At 42.1% G+C, this 13,570-nt stretch overlaps 1 long non-coding RNA gene across 1 annotated transcript; it reads right to left on the bottom strand.

Annotated features, from left to right (window-relative positions):
* Positions 1–236: 236 nt before the first annotated feature.
* Positions 237–2,111, bottom strand: LOC134642880 (uncharacterized). Its single transcript, XR_010096330.1, has 3 exons — positions 2,023–2,111; positions 1,256–1,313; positions 237–316 (listed from the first exon to the last, which is right to left on the bottom strand). It is a non-coding gene; the product is annotated as an uncharacterized LOC134642880 (long non-coding RNA).
* Between the last annotated feature and the right edge of the window lie 11,459 nt (positions 2,112–13,570).

Here is a 13,570-nt window from a genome sequence, read left to right as displayed (position 1 = left end):
TATGTTTGTCATCAAACTTAATTTTTAACCTGAAGGACTACTCATTCTCAACTTTGGGTATTTAAATTAAGCTAACTAATGTGGCAATTTGGGGATGAGATTCAAATTGATCACACTCAGACCAGCAGAGAATTAAAGTTTCACTTTTTATTTTGATAATTTTTTTTCTTTCCCCCTCCACTCGGAGTAGCGCTTCATGGGCAGAGGTAGCCAGACTAGAGAATTTCAGCAATTTGCTTACATAATGAAGCCAGTGAGCGACAGATGGAAGCCATCAAATGCATGTTACACATGTGGTTCACTCCCAGGGAGCCACCTATAAAAGTGAGCAAACAGAAGAAAAGAAATGAGTGGAAGTAAGCATCACAGTGGCTTTCAAACAAAATCCAGTAAATACTAACCCTTTACCCTTTCAAAGGAGTCTCAAAAATTATTGTGAGACATTCCCATTTCATTTGGCCCAATTTCCCTATCAAAAGCACCAACAATCCCACCGTCTATCTCCGACAATGCAAGCTATGAAACCAGACATCCAGTAAAATGTGAAACTGTTCCACGCTTGTTCTGGAGTCCTGAGTAGGTTTTCAAAACTTCCTTACCATTTATTCTGCACATCCCTGAAGACATTAATACAGAGGGCACATTGTGAAATCTTTAAATGTATAGAAATAATATCTTTGATTACCTAACTTACAAAATAAATACCATGTAATAGTGTATCTTTCAATACTCTTTTTGCTGCATCACAAAACTACTTCAAGTTTCCCCATCATTGCTAAGAAGTATTAACAATCATTTTTGTGATCTTAGAGGGATGAAAAATCACATAAAGTTTTACTACACACCTCCTTCCATCAGGCCTCCCATGTTAGCAAAGCATTGTTAAATTTGTGATTGACATGACATTGGCCAATCAGATGAAAGGAAAAAAAATAGGGTCAAAATTCACACTTGTAACTTGACTGCAGAGTTTCACACTTATTTTTTGGCTAAGTCCACACACAAATTTTTTTTCTCCCCTTGCACTCACAAATTGTTTTTACACAGACAAATCCTGATTTACAAGTACAAAATATTTATGACCACAATTTGAACCCATACATGACCTCTGAGGGCTGCTGGCAAACCATGGACATGCACAGAAGCATGATCAGAGTAGAGATCAAAACACCACCACAGGACCTTAACCGACATTATTTTAAATTCAAAACCTTCAGTGTACACTTTTATACTAGAACAAAGAGTGTATACTTACAGGGAAGCGCAACTGCTCTATCTGGTGGTTGAACAGCTCTAGGGTGAGATTTCTCATTCTGTAAAAATAAAAGACATGCTGACCATACTCATCATCATGTCATACAGCTTTAATGTACAGTAAAGGATACAAAAAACAAGGCAAAACGAGGGGAAAAAGAAAGATTATAAATCTAGGCAGGGATAAACTAAGGTTAACTATAACAATGTGACCCCGAAAAAACAAAATCAAACCATGAGTATGAACCTGAACAGAAAACACGTAGTAAACCTGAGACCTGGAGAAAGATGAAACAAGACAAACAGACGACTGGACAGTGGAAGACAGGACTTAAATACACAGAAGGCTAATGAGGGAAGTGGAAACGCCTGGGGAGACACAGCTGACACATATCAACATGATGCCACAGGGGAAGTTAAACAAAACACATTGAAAGTCTTGTTTCTATGTTCAAAATAAAAAACAGGAATATATCGCCTATTGTCATTATTGGACTAACGAGTCTCTGTTGGAATTTTATTTTATTTTTTTAATAATCGCCCAACCGCACCTTGTCCATAACCTTTTGTCCAAGTGACTCCAGCATGTTTTCAAACGACACTGTATAACTCCCCAAAGCTGCACTGGTCAAAGAAAATGATCCTGCATCCTGACTTTGTCACGCCAAAAATATAGCACGAGTCAGTCCCTAAGCCTGATAGCTGGCCTTTCTCTTTGATCAGGTCTTTGATCGCCTCCTATTTCACATCATAAGGGATGTTACTTACAGAAACATCAGCTCTTTTTCTGGGATGGCGACCACGTTTCTTTTTGAGCCTCTTCTTCCTGCCAGGCCCCAAATGCACGCCAATCAAGCTAGAAAAACATGTACAGAACTTACTTAAAGCACACTGGGGCTGCTAGTTTACCATTAATAGCATTATTTTTTTAATTAAAAACTTGTCACTAAAAAAAACATTATCGTAGTTTAAGAAAACAAATTAAGCCAACGAACTAACAAGCCTCAATATGAATGAACTTACCCCTGCTGCAATGGCTCCTCTTTTAATGGCTGTTCCTTAAAGGGCAGCGGCAGCGGCTGCGGCTGCTGCTGCTGCTGCGGCGACGACAGCTCGTACTGCACCAGCTCCTGTTTCAGGGCTACTTCCTTGACAGAAATTTTGTAGGCACCGTCATTCGGAGGCTGAATTTGAGGGCTAGGCTGGCCCTTGCTCTCTTCATCTATCATTTTATGGCGGTTGGCAAACAACTTTAGTTTCATTACTGCCACCTTCTGGACTGGAGTGTGGATCGGAACAGCTTTACCTATACTCTCATATAAATACCTGTTGCTCTAAAACACCAAAATATTGCTGTAGTAATACTTTTTGTTGCTGTCCATATCCCTTCCTGCTCCAATAACAACAACAACAACAACAACAGGAGTGAGGCACTGAATGAACTGCATCAGCATGTCAGTGAGTAGCAGATGGCCCACCCAGATGCTTTTCTCATCCTAGCGGGTGATTTCAATCATGTAGACCCAAAGACTGTGTTTCCCAAACTGCATAAATACCTTAAGTTTCCTACATGGAGAAACAACAAAGCCCTCCCCTCCCCCACCTTGGTGCCTTTGATCACACCACTGTTATGCTAATGCTAGCATACAGACCCTTGTTCAAAGTCACCAAACCAGTTTGTAAGCAGCTACGTGTGTGACCAAAAGGGCCCTCAGAGGAACTGCAAGACTGTTTTTCCACCCAACACGTTCTCATTCCTTAAGCATAATATTGTTTGGAGAACTGTTTGGACTCACTCTACACGTTTGTTCATTTTACTTAAATCGCTTTGGAAAACACTATTTAACATCATTAAAGTGCTGGTTATGGACAGAGAATCTTCACATAGAATGTGCCTGCAGTTAAACACTATAACTAATTACCTCCCCCAGCATCCTAGATGTGTGTGTGTGTAGCAAATGGACTGTGTTGTTGGGGTCCACTCTGGCTTGTGCTCCACAAATAGAGTACATTTCATTTATCATAGAAGCTACCGGACAAACATTTATTCTGCAACCTAGACATCCACATTACTCACACTCTCACATAACATATATATAGGGCCTTGGGGGTGGGCACATTTTACAGCATCCAGAGGATGGTCGGTGTATTCCAACCCACCTCTGGCGCTCGTGCCCTACCCTCAATTTTAATGCATATAGACACTGAGGGTTTCGGGAGGAGCCGTGCTGCTCTCTGGCAGGAAGCAACATGCCCTCCTGTGTTTTAAATGCACTTTAGAACAGCACACAGCAACACTACATATGAGCGGGCGGAGGGAGGTTTGGGGTCTTCACTCACCCCGGTTCTGTTAGCCGTCAGGGCTGGGGGGCTGGGAGGAGGTGCTGGCCGTCAGATTGGGGTCTGGGATGCGGGGCCTCCCTGCTACTGCAGATAATGGGGCAGTCCGCTTGCCTCCACCCCAGAGTTTTTATAACATGAGCTGCTGTTGCTGCACTAGTGCTGCTGCACTCTTTCTCTTATTGTAGGTCTTTAGCTAACAACATCAAGTGTCTTCATATGACTGTTGTCTCATGTTCAAATGTAGGTAACACCACCTGCACCACCCTGTTCCACAGCACAGCCCTCTCATGTAGGCTTGGCTGCAGCACATATTAGCAGCTGCAGTGACATCAGCTTTCTGTGCAGAACTAGACAGGAGATCCGCTCCATAGTGTCATCACATCTACAGACTGTTACATGTTCTCACCTGGTAATAAGAAGCTGCTCACAGCTCCAAGATTAACAGACTGAAGGAAATACAAATGAAAGTTACAGTAAACTGAAATCTTGGAAACATGAAACAGCTGGAAATATGTTCATGTTGCATGAAACACGTGTTGCATTACAGATATTTATATGATCCATATTTTAGGTGGATGGGCTCATCCAGCCACTCTCACACCATCATATCTCCATCCTGGGTTAGTGTCTTGGTCTCAGGTCACAACATCAGCACAGTCTTGGCTTGGCTGAGGTAGTTGAGTGGTTCTTGTTGTCCCTGACAGCTGCAGGGACAGTGCCATCAGCCATGCAGCAGCACAATGACTGCTCACAGTCAGTGTGGCTCAGTCTACTGTAAACATTGTCCTAAAGTGGTGGCAAGCTGGCTGTACATGCACTGTGTCCAATACTCCCAGTACGTGCACCGGCAGATGATATCCACAAAGCTCTGAGTGTCACAGAGTGGGCCTGTGCTCAGGTCACTCTGCTGGTCAGCTGGGCTCCGCCCTTGGCCCACGCACCTGCCGTGAATCTACCTGATGACCTGGACTCCTGGGCTATTTAAGCTGAGGGTCAGAAGGCTTCTTCGCTGGGTGGTGGACTTACTCTCGTCAGTACAGCCCCGATAAACCCCGTTTGTCGTGTGATGACTCTGTTTATGCTCACCGCAGTTCTCTTGTGCTCAGGTTCTCGCACTCGTCCGTGACACCGATCTGTTTCCCTGGTGGCGTGGAGTGGAGTGAGAGTGAGTGTGCTGGAAACAAATACGAGAGGAGCGAGTGAGCGGAGCGAGTGTTGGACTTTGTCCCTTTTCCCCTGGACCATTGCACATCCTGCCCTGTACACGTGGGGTTTGTAAATAAATGTACGACTGCTGTTCTAGTTCAGCTGATCTGCTGACAGCTGCAGTTATTATATGACATTTTATTATTGGATTATCCATCCATTCACCTCTACTGTTCTTGCATTACATCACATAGTCAGCATAAATCTGTTTTTAATGAATGATGAAAGTGGGATGAATTTAATGAGCCTTGTTGAGAGAGGTGGGACAGAGAGAGACAGAAGTCCCCCCCTCACCTCTTATTGGCTGTGAGAGAAATAAAAATGTTTTAACATTTAGGCTGTTGTGTTTACAATGATATGAAGTGCTGTTAGTAAATCATCTTCATTCTGAATCAGAGGTTTAATGAATATGTTGAATGATTGAAATGATTTAAATGTGTAGATGTTGTGTGTGTAGACTCAGCTCTGAGAGATTAGTGTGTGTGTGGCTGCAGGAATGTTGGAAGATAAGAAATGTGCCAGAACTCCATCCTGATATAAGACATTAAGAGTTAACAATAGAGTCATAATTCATATGTGACTGTGCTGATAGTTAATCCTGCTTAACTGACTGAAACTGTTTAGAATACAATCAGGTAGAAGTTTAACCAAAGCAACGAATAAGAAAATCTGATAATAACTCTGTAGGCCCCACACTGAGAGTCTGTGTGGAAAGGATGGAGGAGCCACTAATCTAACAGTAACATGGAAATCAAATCAATTATACTGAATATATTTGTTTCTGGGAAGAAAGTTTTCCTGTGTGTTTGAATCAAAAAGACATTATGTGGATGTTGATGTGAAAATGAGCTGATGGTGAATCTAACTGAAGATGAACTGCATGGGTTGATGCTTCATAAAGTGAAGTATATTCATATGCAGCCAAATGTTCATAATGGAATTTTCTATGTTAAGAAGAAAAGAAGAAAATGAAATGAAGCGATTTTGAAGCTAAAAGTAAGACACAGAGAGGATGAACGTTTATGGTTAGTTGCTCGAGTTCTTGCGATGAGCAGAGACGTCATCTGAAGACTCGTCCCGTGAGTCCACAGTTTGACACAAATTCATAGAAATTCTATCAGGATAAGATAGAAGATCTTTATTGTCACTGTTACCAGAACAATGAGGAGTTTCTCTCCATTGGCAGCTTGTATCTGTTTACATTCAGATTCTCAGGATAATAGAAGAAGATAAATAAAGATAAGAACAAGTTTCAGAGGTACCTACACAGGGAATGTGTGTAATGCACAATAAATGAAGTAAACAAAAGGACAAGTTATATACAGAAACAAATCTATAGATATATCTGCAGGTGTAAAGAGGAGGATCATAAGGTGCTCTGTGATTGGTGGGATTGCACATTGAGTAAGCGGTAGGAATGCTGGTTGCTGCTGTAAAAGAATACAGTTCTATAAATAGAGGCAGGAATTCTACTGTAATGAATACTGGTTAGAAATAAATCTAGTGCAAGTGTCCATGAGTGTTAACAGCACAGTTAACCTTCAATCAGGGTAGAGGTAGAAACTCCTACTGAGTCTGTTTGTCTTTGTTGGACCTGTAGAGTTTACCAGAGGGAAGGTGGGAAAGTGAGTGTCCAGGGTGGAGGGGTCCTTGATGATGATGCTTCCTGCTGAAGGCTGCCAGTATAGATGTCTCTGAGGGGGGTTAGTGAAGTGCCGATTGGCCGCTCTGCTGCCCTCACCACGCGCTGCAGTTTCCTCTTGTCCTCCACAGTGCAGCAGTTGAAGCAGAGGGTGCAGCAGGAGGTCAGAAGGCTCTCGATGGTGGAGCAGTAGAAATTAATTAGCAGGCTTTGGGGCTTGACATTGCTTCCTGAGGAAGTGCAGCCTTTGTTGTGCTTCCCTACCTGGTGGGAGATGTTTGTGGACCAGGTAAGGTCGGCCGAGATGTGGACTCAGAGGAACTTGAAGCTCTCCACCCTTTCTACCTCCTCCATCAATGTAGAGGGTGGAGTGCTCAGATGGCTTTGTTCTGCTGAAGTCGATTATCATGTCCTTGGTCTTGGCTGTGTTCAGATGCAGGTTGTTGTCGTCACAGCATTGCTTCAGATGCTGAACCTCCTCTCTGTAGCTGAATCATCGTTGTTGTCCATCAGTCCTATGATGGTGGTGTCATCAGCACATTTATAATGGTGTTACTGGTGTGGAGAACAGTCATGGGTGAAAGTGAGTATAAGAGGGGACTGAGGACACACGTTCAGAGTGAGGGTGGAGGAGGTGTGGCTCCCATCCTGACGTTCTGGGGTGTGTCGCTCAGGAAGTCCAGTATCCAGCTGCACAGTGAGCTGCTGGGTCCTAAGTTGCTGAGTTTATGAACCAGTTTGTGGGCTTGAACTGTGTTGAAGGTAAAGTCCACAAACAGCATTCTCACGTACGTGTTTCCTACTGTCCAGATGTGTGAGGGTTGTGTGAAGAGCTGTAATGATGGCGTCCTCTGTCCACCTGTTTGCCTTCTACAGACTGTAGCAGTGAGAGGTTGAAGATGGAGGTGAAACCTCTGCTAGTTGGTCTGCACATGCTTTAAGCACTCCACCGGCTGCACCGTCAGCACCAGCTGCTTTCCTCACATAGACTCAGTGTGGCTCTGACCTGATGCTGCTCCAGCTGGATGGGGGCGTCGTCCCTCTCTGTAACGCAGGATAGGTGTTGGTGTCACTGTTTTGTTGGTCAAAGCGGGCGAAGAACTGCTTCATGGTGTCAGGTGAGGTGATGTGTTTGTTTGTGTGCGATTGTCCTTGTAGCCAGTGAGTGTCTTGATCCCTGCCACATGTTTGTGGAGTGGTTTGTGTTAAAGTGTTCCTCGATGCGCTGTTTGAATCTGCGTTTGGATTCTTTGATGCCTTTAGATCAGACGCCTCTTTGTAGGTTTGTTGGTCTCCTGATCTGAAGGCGCTGCTCTCAGTAGAGCTGCACCTCACTGTTGAGCCATGGCTTCTGCTTTGGGAACACTCTGTCTTTGTTGTTGTTACACTCTCAGTGCAGATGTGTGAGAGTACAGCAGATGTGTGGCCCTCCAAGTCTGTTCCTTCTGTGAATACACTCCAGACCATATTGTCCAAACAGTCCTGCAGGGCTGTGGTGGATCCACAGTCTAGTGTGGACTGTGTTACTTCTGGGTCTCAGAGACAAGGTTTGGATTTCTGAGGATGTTTCTGGGGGATCTAGTTTTGGTTAAATTATAGTTCTGCATTCTTCAGCATCATTTCACTTATTTCTTGGTGTTCACATCTCATTTATTTCCCTTTCCTTATACAACTGTTAGTTCATGCTGCTTTAAATGAGTCCTAAACTTCATTGTATGTGACAGTAAACATCTTAAATGTAACTTTCTGTAGCAAAGAAAGCTGCAGGAGCCCAGGTTTCATCTTCACACACATCAGGAGCAGCTGCTCCATCACAAACACCACAGAAGAAGAACAACACTGGATCAGATTTAATGTAACCGGCTGTTTTTATCTGGATTTATCTGACAGGGACAGAGTTCATGTTCATGGACATCAGGATAAAAACAGAAGATGGAAACCTGCCAGATTTGAGCTGCTCATGTGTCGTCCCTGGGCAGGTCACATGACTCTATCCACTGTGGCGTGTCCCCCCCCAACCAGACTGGCCACCCCAGGTGGCACCCCGAAGCCAAAACAATAAAATCCAATGAAATAGTGAAGCTCAGATATCCGAGTGTAAGTGAATGCAGCATCAGCTTCTGCGCTATGAGCATCATGTTAGCACAATCAGCTGTGATTGTTTCACTGTCATCAAACTAGTCAACAGGAAGTAGAATCAATAGAAACCAATCATTTACTGACAGCATGTCTGATTGAAATAAGTGCAGATTATGTATGAAGTATAACTGCACACAGTAACTGTGTTACAATAAGGACTTAACAGCACCCTCTGCTGGTGTGTTTCAGTACTGCGTTAACTAGAATACACCACCTCCTCCTCCTCCTCACACCACCTGCGGAGGTGTGGCTCTATTGCATGGCTTTCCTCACATCAAGAAGCTGTCGATCAAAGTCAATACAGCTCTTCCTGCATCTGGAGCTTGTGAAGGACTTCTCAGTCATGTAGGACTCCTGTTCACTGTTAAACAGTTAGAGCTTCACAGAAAGAACCTTGAGAGCAAACTGCTGCTGAAGCTTAACCATCACTTCACCGAGTGAAGAAATGGCACATTTTTGCTAAATGTGCAGAAATAGACGCACACCCATACAATTTATGGTAAACTGAGCTGCCTTGTATGAACATATGTTGAAGATGCCTCGTTCTAATGTTTTCTCTGAGGCTGCTGTGCCAGTGGCTCAATACCAGGTTTTTAAGGGGGATAATACTCACTCTGGACATTTTGTTTTGTCTGAAATAATTCCATTATTGTGTCGTAACAGAAATCATTTATGCTTTCTAAAGAAAACTAGTGTCTATAGTGTTTAAAATCCCTCACTCTGTTAAAGAGCACTTGGGAAAACGTTGATAAAAACCTTTGACAGAGAAACAAATCATTTTGTTTCCTCTGCAGAGCTCAGGTCACATCTGATTTTGTTGTGTCTGAAATTTAAAAAAAAAAGAGACTACAGCTGACAGGTTGATTGTGCATCCAAGTTGTTGATAAGAAAACACATCCAGATCATTTAAGTTGGTTCTTACCCGCAGGACACTTTGGACAGCATTCATTTCCTATCTGATCCTCTGCTGGACAACACCAGAGGCCAAGACCACCGAAGACTGTAATCAGAATGAGCTGAAAGGAAAGAAAATAGTGTGGAATGGTTTTATTTGTACCATCCACTACTTACAGACTAACAAAGAGCGTCAGGAGGAGAAGACACTGAGTAATAGCATGAGCAGCAACCAGCAGAAGTGCTCTGTCCTTCAGGTGAGCTACTGAGCCATGTGAGCTGTAACTTCCTGTAAATATTTGAACAGAAATACATCAGCATTGACAGGTTTCCATCTTGAAGACAGATCTGACAGGCTGAAAGTTTCCTTGGCGCAAAAGAAGAAAAATCTGATTGGGAGTTCTAACTGGAAGAACAACTGGAAAACATTTGGAAACACAAAGGAATGAGAGGTTAGAGATGATCCAGTAAGACTAACTCTAAACTTAATGTCTGTGTGGGTGTCTTCCTCACACTTTGCTGCAGGTCGGTACCAACATCATGAAACATTCCTCACACAGCTGCCACTGTTTGATTTTCTGTAACAGAGAAAGTGTGATTGTGCTCTGATGTTTAGTCACACTCAGTGTTCATGTGGGACCCACACAGCATGCCCACAGACTGTGAATACTTTGATGTACTATTTATTGCTGCAGTCAGTGGAACATTTATAGAATAATGATCAATTTCATGGAAACAAGTTTGAAATTATTATATCTAAATGAATCTGTAAAGTCAGCTCCAAACAAATCATCAAAGAAGAGCGGTTATATACTGTAGTGAAACGGGAAGTCAGAGTTTCCAGTTAAAACAAGTAGAGGAAGAAACATGGAGCTGATGAAGTGTAGCATGAGTTTGTCATGAAGAGGCTTCCTGCTCTGCAGCAAACTGTTCACTTCAGTTTGGATTAAGGACACAGCTCAGCTAAAAACAACTTCCGCTAACACACTGAGTGTTTCTGTGAGCTGCAGTGGAACCAGTTTAAAGTGTCACTACAATAGAAACATCATTTTAATGTTGCGCTAGGTCTTTTTAACTCTGTCAGGGGGCTGGGTGTGTGACCCAGAATCTTGACTTTATTTTGTATTTGCTATTCCTTATGATGTATTGTAGATAATGTTTATTTTTAGTGTTATTATTAGTTAGGGTTTAGTCTAGTTATCATTTAGGTATAATTTCCCCTTTCCTGTGTAAGTCTGCCTTGTCTTCTATGTATGACCTTTAGTTATGCCCATGCTCTGTTCCATTTCTCTTGTATCTGTGTTTCTGTGGCCATCATGTCTCGTTCCTTATTTCGGAATCCTCTGTATTTAAGTCTCTACCCCTGTTTCCCATGATTCCTCCCTTTTTTTATTATTTATTACTTTATCTTTCAGCGTAACGTATCAAACCATTGCTTTGGTCTGGTGGCCATTCATTTAGTAGTCGTTTCTTATTAATAACAATAATAATTAAAGCTGCAAGCAGCGTTATGAGGGCCCTCGCATCCCATCGCGTCGAGCCACGCCCAACACCTACAACCAGCATGTTCGATCTGATGTCAAATTGATGGAATTCATGCATTTAACCACCAGCTAACATTTCATCTCATTCAATAATGATTATAGTCGTCCCACTAGGTGGCGCTCTAACCATTAATGACAAATGGGATAACAAACATTTCCGAGGTCAAGTCTCATCATGCCTGCGACCTTTGGGAGAGATTGGACATTGTGTTTTTGAGTGACAGCAGATTATTGCTTTTTGGCGAGTGATTGAAACTCCACGTGCCGACACGACCACCTTGTTTCCCTGAACGTAAAAAGCTTCGCAATTTAACATCACAAAGGTCTTTAGATTACACGCACTGGAGATCAATGGAATGCCAGGACTGCCATAATGAATTAATTAAATACACCATTAAATAATTAATTAAATGTGGCAATAATTAATTAAAATTGGAATTAATTAATTAAATAAATAGTTATGACACATGTAATTAATTAATTATTGACACATTTAATTAATTATTTATGTATTTCACATTTTAATTAATTATTGACACATTTAATTAATTATTTAATGATATATTTATTTATTTCATTTTGGCAGTCCTGGCGCCTGGCTCTCATCTTGAATTAATTTTATCTGTCAGCCTCACCCATCAAACTCAGGGGGCGGGGTTAACGCTGCCCATGCAGCTTCTCTAACATTTGATTGGTTGCCGTGCAAAGTAAGTCAAAACAGGTCGATCCAAGATAATCGATTGCTTGTGTAGACTTGGGGCAGCCAGGTGTCCCAGAATGCATTTCAAATCACAGGCAGCAATGGTGGTGGTGTAGTTTTAAAATACCCAATTTTCTGTCACCAACTACACTTTTAACAGTGTTTTAGCCGCGAATGTCGCGCCGTAATCTTCACATGTCTGTTCAGGTTGTCAACATAGAACATGTTTGCAAAAGTGCTCAGATGTTTTCAGAGATTTCACTGCTCTGCTAACAGTCAGCATGCAGAGTGCACCGAGGGGGTTACGTCAACCGGTTTGTTTACATATTCCACTCTCCGTGTTCCACATGTTGCATTCGCAGATTCTCATTGTCACCGAACGATCGTCTCTTTCCGCCTGGTCTTGTGTCTCTGCGCTTCTGTAACATAAAGAACGAGCTGACATGTTTCTCACGAAACCAGCAATCAGCTCAACAGGCCGTCAGTTTACCTGCATGCATCCTCCTCACCTGTCAGCCGTTTAACACCTGCAGCTAATTCAAGAAACACGCCCACGTTACCTGGTGATCGTCACAGTTTAACTGGGCAGCCGGTGCTTGATATAACGCAATGTCAGCGCATTTTTCTGCATAAGATAAGTAAATATAGTATTTCTCTCGAGCGCAGAGTTGCTGTTTCCTTACAGAGCACTTTATAGGCGAAGCCACTTTATCAGCAGCTGATGTCCAATCACCGCACACAGCTTTGAAACCTCACCTGAGTTTTAGCTCTCAATGGTTAAACGCTGGACTTAATTCACTCAGGTTCTGTCTGTCGGGTCACGTTTACTTCACTGTTTTATTTACAACTGAGCAAATCGGTTTGGCTGAGGCTAAAGTTACGTTTCATAACTGCAGAGTTTTACAGACGTTTAATGGTTCACTGGCACATGTGTTAGACTGAACTATTCGCTTTTCTTTATTTGGTGTGTTTCGGATTTAACAGTGAATTTTGAGATTAAACTGACTTTTAAAATGTTTTTATACAAAGAGGAAAGAGAAGGCGCATTTCCACCGAGAGGAGCAGAGTTTGCAACTACATGTTCATCATGAAGACTGCAACCTGGACAGAAATATTATATCATCTGTTTTTTAATAGTTATTCAACTGTATTCTAAGCACCAGCTGTCTGTTAGAATTTTTAGAGTTTACTTAACTAAAAATAAATGAGGTTAACATATAATTTGTGTGATTTTTTTCTCTCTCTTTTGTTTTTTGGGGTTTTATTTTTGCTTTTTCGGTCATGTTATGTTTAACTGTCAAAGGTTTGTTACAAACGATGAAACACATCGTGCAGACTTCTGGATGTTAGAAGAAAACTAATACTGCTCATGAATGAGACTAAAGGCAGGAAGGTGTCCTTTAAAACTAAACGTGTTAATAGGACCTCCCTATTTATATCATAGTTTATGATATAGCACGTGTATTTCAGTAATAGCCTACTGATTTCAGTGCAGTGGTGAACAGTCACACAGCTCACATGGGCGTTATCTGTGATACTCCTTAACTATAATTTATCCAAGTTAATTTCAGTTAACCATTCAGACATTTCTTTTGCAATGAAAAACATAAACACCCATGCTGCATAATGTTTACATTATAGCTGCTTATGCAGTAACCATGGTAACCACGGACTCTGAGCGGCTGAATCGATGGAGGTCAGACAACAATTTTACATGTATGATCTTAAAACAGGACACAGCCACTGTACGTGCTGGCCTCATATCAAATGTGAACGCAGACTGAGTCTATGTTTGACGTTTGCTTTATATCTAATCTTCCTCTCAAACATTTAAACAGCAGCGAGTCT

This window comes from Pelmatolapia mariae, linkage group LG15 (assembly GCF_036321145.2).
Source record: "Pelmatolapia mariae isolate MD_Pm_ZW linkage group LG15, Pm_UMD_F_2, whole genome shotgun sequence".
Classification (NCBI taxonomy): Eukaryota; Metazoa; Chordata; class Actinopteri; order Cichliformes; family Cichlidae; genus Pelmatolapia; species Pelmatolapia mariae.
Note: the sequence above shows the minus strand (reverse complement) of the source record. Positions and strands in the feature narration are given on the sequence as shown.